At 33.1% G+C, this 7445-nt stretch overlaps 1 long non-coding RNA gene across 2 annotated transcripts; it reads right to left on the bottom strand.

Moving 5' to 3' along the window:
* Positions 1-481: 481 nt before the first annotated feature.
* On the bottom strand, positions 482-6973 carry LOC114076064. Of its 2 annotated transcripts, none has more exons than XR_003576579.1 (2): positions 6442-6973; positions 482-694 (listed from the first exon to the last, which is right to left on the bottom strand). It is a non-coding gene; the product is annotated as an uncharacterized LOC114076064 (long non-coding RNA). The 2 variants fall into 2 exon arrangements; XR_003576580.1 differs by lacking the exon at positions 482-694 and adding an exon at positions 2160-3571.
* Between the last annotated feature and the right edge of the window lie 472 nt (positions 6974-7445).

The raw sequence follows: 7445 nt of genomic DNA, 5'->3' as shown, positions 1-7445 counted from the left end.
TACACAAAGTGCAATGTGAGAATAGTATCCCATACTACTACTCTCACTTTGTGCTCCTTGAGGATTCCATGAGGTTAGGTACACCACATTCACCATTCGTAAACTTCATTATACAAGACATAACCTTATCATGATTTCTTAACATTAGACATTAAGTCATATAAATTCATTTCATTACAGGATAGCACATTCATACATTAAGACAAAGACACACCAAGACTCCCCTTTCAAGTGTCTACTTGTGCAATTGACAAATAGCATCCCATTCCACTACCTACCATAATTAGTACACTCTTAATTACATTATTTTGTGGAGGATAGCTGTCACATCCGGGGAGCACTCCGTAGAAGTAACATGGTGTATTCGACCTTTCGGAGGTCTTATACAAACCCATAGGTATCACTCATCGCATTTGTCATAGTAAATTTAGCAGAAAATTTAGACCTTTCTTAGCACATCGTATGCTAGATCATTACATACTTAGACTCCAAGTCTCTTTGCCATCTTAGACTCAACAACATTAGAGTACATTAGGGACACGAAACTTAAAACATAATACATAAGTAATAATTTATACCCTTTAGAGTAAACCATGAATAGGGAATCCTTGGAACTTAAGGACCCCTTTCCTTGAGCTTGGGAATCGCATATGAAGCTCTTCAATAATATAGATCTCCTTCAAGCATCCATAACCTACACTTTGTGTAAAGAGTAGAGAAGAATGGGGTTAGTACAAGAATGCACTAAGTATGACAACCATGCAAAAACATTCATTTAAAAGGGACATTTTCTTGAAATAATACTTCATGTCTTTTTGAGTAAATCTTCATAAAACCTTTATACAATAGCATTTATATCATTCAAATACTTCATATAGACATATTCAAAGGCCAAACATCATATAAGATCTGTTAGAATTTGTGCAACCACTTAATAATCAATGGACCAGGTCCCTTGATACACTCAAAGTAACAACTACAGTAAATAAATGTAGATTATCAACACAATCAGTTTATGTGGAAACCTCCTTGCTCAGGGGAGTAAACCACAACCTGTTATACAGGATTTTAATCCGTTTCACTAATCTTTACAAGTAAAAGTAAATCGGTTACAAAAAGTGATAAAAAGTTATTAATCTCACAATCAAGCAATAACTATATTGCTTGAAGAGCCTAAGCATATATGATTCTGCCCACTAAGCTATCACCACTAGAAAACATAGGATTTTACTAAGCAACACAAAGGTTTCCCACTAAATCACCAACCTGCTGACGGTTTAGACTTTTCTAAGCAACACACAGGTTATCCACTATATTAATTGACCTTAACTAATGTAGAATTCTCAGACTGGAACAACTGAATTCTTGACTAATCTATAATTCTCTGACCGCAACAACTGAATCCTTTATAGATTAGACCAGATTAAAATTTAGGATCGAAAGAAATACTTCTAAGACTTCTACACTTTCAACGCCTTAGCTTGAGTTGTTCACTAATTATTTCTTCTCTTCGATTTTCTTAGCCTTTGCAAGAGTTCTTGAGATGCCTTTTCAAGTTGCAAAAACTAAATTGTGAATGTAGAGTTGTCATGTTTACGTAGAAAGGTCACAATCCTTAAAGCAATGCCATTGGCTGAGATTTCTGGCGCCTCTGCCACTGTTGGAGACTGTGCACCAACTTTTTGTATTTTATCCACCTGGCAACAAAAAGCATATTGAGCTGAGAACCAGGTTCCTTCACAAGGTTCCTGTGTTTGTCAAACCATCAAAAGTACAAAATAACATTTTCTCCCATTTTGATGATGACAAACAATATGCAGTACCTGAAAAAAAACCCATTCCTCTAACTCTTCAAGATATCAGCATCACCATACCCTTCACATCTCCCCCTAACAATAATTACACCTTGAGCAATTTACGATACCTTCCCCCTAACAATAATTACACCTTGAGCACTTTTCGATATTTTCCCTCTGACTTGCATATCCCAAAAACACACCCCACAGCTATAAATTCCCCCTTTTGGCATCATTAAAAAGAGGCACAGTAAACCAAAAATACTAATAAAACAGTTATGTAAGATCATAGCCTTTTTGCAAATCAAGCATAAAAGAAAACAACAGACAATAGACGTCAGCCAGAACAAAATAGGAATAAGATTCATTGCAAAACAGAAATTGCATTCAATTCATTAAAGTTAAACTAAGTTTGGAGAAATTGGAAATGTTCCACACAAAAAAAAGAGGGAAGACCACATGAAGGACTATGAGGGGGGAGGCTGATGGCTAAGGGACTGAATGATGACAGTAAGTCTAGCATTTGCGTCATCATTGTCCTTGATTGATTTTTCTTGTAGTGCAGCAATCTTGGTCCTCAATTTTGCATTTTCCCTATGCAGTTCTTGAATGAGAGAGGTACCAGGTTCCTCAGTCTGCACCTTGAGAAGTTCAACCTTAAGAATAGCAATCTCAGCATCTGTTCTTCTCACCCTCATAGTCCTCTCTTCCAAATCATGCTTCATCTGATCCTGCGCTGCAATTAACTGAGACACTTTAATCTTAGGATTTCCCTTTCCTTCAAAGCATTCGCACTTAACCAGAGTAATTATAGTAAATGCTGGCAGTTCCTACTTTGCCGACTCCAAGTGGAATGTTTAGGTACTTGAATACTTTTGTCAATAAGTATCCATAACCCATTCCATGCTTCCTTTTCGCTCAATTACAATCTTGTACATGTGTTCAAGCATGAGTGCTGGAAGTTCCAGTGATTCAAACTTGCACAAGAATTCCATAAGAAATAGATCAGATGAAGTGGCAGAAGTCCTCTTCTCTGTTCTGGGAAGAAGAACCTTGTTGACAAATTCAAAGACGAACTGATATTCATTCTTCATTAACTTCTTGAGCAATCCAGTGCATCGAGTTATGGGAACCTTGGAACATACTTTGACAAATTTAACAGAACAAGTCTTCCCAACCACAAACTTGATACCTTCTCAAGGTATTCCTAAGATGTTTCCCAGTAAGTCTTCACAAGATAGATTTCTATGTTTCCTACTCTTTTCTTAATACTACCATCTTCTTGAAACTCAATGATATAGTAGATCTCACCTAATTCTTCCTCATGGAGAATAAGAGACTTGGTGTCAAATAGGTGTATCCATGATTGAATCACCACAATGTCATGTAAAGTAGCCATCCCAGGTTGCTTAACAATATTCATATCAAAAACTCTACCTGCCACGACAGTTTGTGTTCTTAGATTGTCAACAATTGTTTGTCTGTTGATAGCTGCGTCTTCCACATGTACTTGTGGACCAGCTCCCTGTTCATAATCTTCAGGTTCCACTTCAGAAGTTTTTCTCTATATTTTTCCTTTTTCCTCAGCACCACCAGCCTTAGTTGATCCTTCGGGTTTTCTTTAAATTTTGTTTCAAATCATCCACAATTTCCTTATCAGGTCCCTCTTCAGACTCCGCACCTAATACCTCCACCACATCTGACAATGGTATTTGGAATGACGACACATTAAAAGTTCTCTTCCTTCGATTGTTAGCAATAGATTCTGCACTCGCCTTCATAGCATCAACCATCATTTGTGTGTTATAAGAAATATTTGAACAAACAACACAACAATATTTAATTAAAATAAAGGTGGGAGTTTATGTTATGACCTAATACAAAGTTTTATCACTAATTTCAAAAGGACAAGAGTCATTACACGCAAAAAGCTATTAGTTAATTATTAAAGAGTGGCAGAAAATTATACATAATGCTGAAAATATTTTTTAAAGTAATAGCGAATAAATTACTAATGCAGAGATCACTCTTAGTTAGCATGCCACAAGTAAAAAGACAATTTTATTATTATGCAAAAATATACATTATTTTTATAGTTTTTTAATCAGGGAAGACTTTAAATTTTACTTTTTAACTAAAAAAGGGTTATCAAGTAGTGGCAATGTCTAATAAATAAAAAACAAAAGCTGATTAGTTGATTTTTTTATTGAAAATGACAGAGAACAGATAATTGCAGAAAAAAATATTGAGCAAGCAATTAACTTAATTTAACAAAAAAAAACAGTGATTATACTATGCAGAATTTTTACATAAGCAGAGAAATATTCAAGTGTTTAACACTTTGTTTGGATCATTGTTACTCATTGTTGAATAATGTATTGTATTGTATTATACTCTATTGTACTGTATTGTATGGTAGATACAATGTTTGATTAGATTGTATTATTTGTTGTTGTTTAATAACATTTTAATTATTTGATTTGATTGTATCGTATCTGTATTATAATTTATGAATTTACTTAAATATCCCGTATTATTCTAGGGTAAGAGGTTTGACTAGGTTTAAATAATTAAGGTCAAGGGTAAAATAGTATTTTGAAATACTATGTAAATATATAATTGGAAAAAGAAATTAAGTAACAATGGGAACACACCAAATTGGTTGTTCTATAAAATAAGATTTTTTATTATTACGCAACAACGAAATATAACAATGAAGTATAATACATTTTAAAAGAACAATCAAAACAAACACTGTATATATAGTAACGATATAATACAATATAATTGATAACAATGATCCAAACATAGTGTAAATAACGTAGAAGTATCCATGCATGTGATTTATTATATTCCGAAATATGCACATATTACTAGTTATTTAATTCCTATAAGGATTTCTAGGTGAACCTGCTGAAATTATTATTTTACTCTATTTGCAGAAACTAATTACAATGCAGGAAATATTTAACAACGAATAGAATACAAATATAGCAAATTTATCTATATTTTTCGACATGCTTGAATTATTTAGAAGAGTTATCAAACATGAGTTATTAGTTAAATCCTATGAGCATGATATCAATTTTTATTTCAAATATGAGACAAGTTATTGAGCAAAACAAACATTTTATCAGTTTTTTGTATTTCAACTGGGTGGGTTATAACACTAAACAGAGCAGGTCAACACGTAATAGTCAAAAACTTACTAATATTATGTTACGGGAGTTAAAAAATTTAATGATTTATTCTATTACGTAATTGGTGAACATTAACAACAAGTGGCCAATGAGAACGAGTTTGCAATTTAAAACAACTTTCAAAAGCAAATCACAATATCGACTGAGTTACTTTATTTTAGAGCAAGGAACGAACAAGCACTTAAATCAATCTTATGTGCATGCTTTCTAACAAGTAAGCTCCTATGATATAACATGTAGCATGTAAGTCCCTTTTCCATCTAGATGATCCCCCAAATTTATTTCATATATATACTAAAGTTAGAGTTTATACAAACATTATAAATAAAAATACATAATAAATACGAATTAAAAATACATAAATAAAATAATCTCCAGGCGTCTCTTCAAATTGAACTTCAAGTTCGAACGTGTTAAAGAAATCAATACTACACACATAATAATATTTATTTAGACAAGATAAGAGATACAAATATTTATTTAACAATAAATTACACATTTAGAAAAGATTTGAAAACAAACTTTCAATAAAATCTAGGTGAAAAAAAATGTAAATGTGTATAAAGAATACGAACCGATTAAATAGGCAAAAATATACCATCAATAAAAATCTGCAGTTTATCCAATCAGAGACAAGAACACAACGAAGTATCAAGTAGAGAGAAGAACCTTAAAGTTCACCGAAATGCTTGATAACATTTATTAAAAATAGAGAGAGTAATATTTTGGTATTTTCAGTACATAAGCTATGTTAAGATTCGGAAGAATGAGAGGAGGGTCTCTTTTTATAAAGAGAGGGGCATGGCATGGAAGGAAAGTGTATATTTAAATAATGAATCAACCATTATTAATAAGGAAGAAAATCATTTTATTTTATTTTATTCTTATTTCCTTAGAAGGTGAGAGCAAAAGTCAGCAAGACTTGACCGACACAATAAGAGTCTAAAAATCAAGCTCTAACTATGGTAAATAACAAATTGGCACAACCACTAATGTGATCAAGCAGAATCAAGTGATTATTTAAGGCAAAGAAACAATTTACAACTCAATTTTAACCATGATCAAGCAAGCTTTGACAGAATAAATGTATATATAGCAACACAATCAATTCGATTTATCAATTTTTAGACCTACAAGATTGCTATCAAATCCACAATTTCTACTAATTAAGGGTAATTATCACTTAAAAGAGGGAGCTAAATCAACTACTAATATGCATGATACTGATCTAAGATCAGTCAAGAGTTTTGCAAAAAATTGATTTTAACACCAAAGTTCTACCATGAAATTAACATATTAGCTCTAACACAATTTAATGAAATACTAACAGCAAACTAACAAATTGCAATTTCTTGATCATATGAGAAATTTGGACGGTGAAAAATATTAATGAACAAGAAACCCAGACACATGAAGATTAAAGATTAGAAAATGAAAGTTTATACCTGGGACAGATATGCATATATTTGTCCTTATCAGAATGCCTTGATTCTCAATTCTCGATAAGGATAATTAGAGTAGCGATTGGCAGTTGACATGCAGATGGTCCTCGCGGACCTCGCTAGTCAGAGTGGTTGTTGCTGGTTCTCTTACCGGAGGTGCTCTGATCACCGGTTGGAGCTCACCGGCTGCTTGTTGTCTCCCTGCATTTTTTGTTGCTATCTCGTCAAGTTTCTTCTTCAGGTGTTCTGTTGCTGCTGTCGCTAGCTTCACTGGAAAAAAGACAAGAGGAGAGAAAGAGTAAGAGAGGGGTCTCCAACGTTGCGCTTTCTCCGGTGGCGTCCTGCCGGAGACTACGACAGTTAGGGAGAGAGAGGGAGAGGGGAGGGGAATGACGAGGGGAAAGATACGGGAATATTGAGGCGCCAGTAGGGAGGAAGCCTTCATCGGCGATGGATAATCTCACCGGAGGAACAACGTGAGAAGAGAGGGGAGGCTGGCGGTGTTGAGAGAGATGGGAGAAAGAGAATGAAAATGTTTGGGTTGGTTCTTCTTAAATTAAAATAGGAAAGGCGAATAAATTGGTCTCAAGCATTGAGATCAAGTGAGATTGAGGGCCCAAATTAATTTCAGAATTAGATGGATGAGATCAAAAGATAGGGTTTTAAATCAGATTGGGTTGGGATTGGAATGGCAAAAATTGCAATAGAATTGGCTAGAATTGAAATGCAAGGTTGATTATAATTGAAATAAAATTAAAATTGAAATGGCTAGAATTGAAATAAATTGGAATAAAATGGGTTAAGATTTAAATAATTTTGAGGAAAATAAAGAAATTGTTATCCAATTAAATACTACATGTATTAAAATATATTTTTTATAATTAAAATCACTCAAAACTTAGAACATTTGAATAAAATAATTGTTTCTAAATTTATTAAAATTCTTGTAAATATTTTAATAATATTTACAATAATTATTTATAGTAGACACACTAATATATATATAT

Source organism: Solanum pennellii, chromosome 2 (genome assembly GCF_001406875.1).
Source record: "Solanum pennellii chromosome 2, SPENNV200".
Taxonomy (NCBI): domain Eukaryota; kingdom Viridiplantae; phylum Streptophyta; class Magnoliopsida; order Solanales; family Solanaceae; genus Solanum; species Solanum pennellii.
Note: the sequence above shows the minus strand (reverse complement) of the source record. Positions and strands in the feature narration are given on the sequence as shown.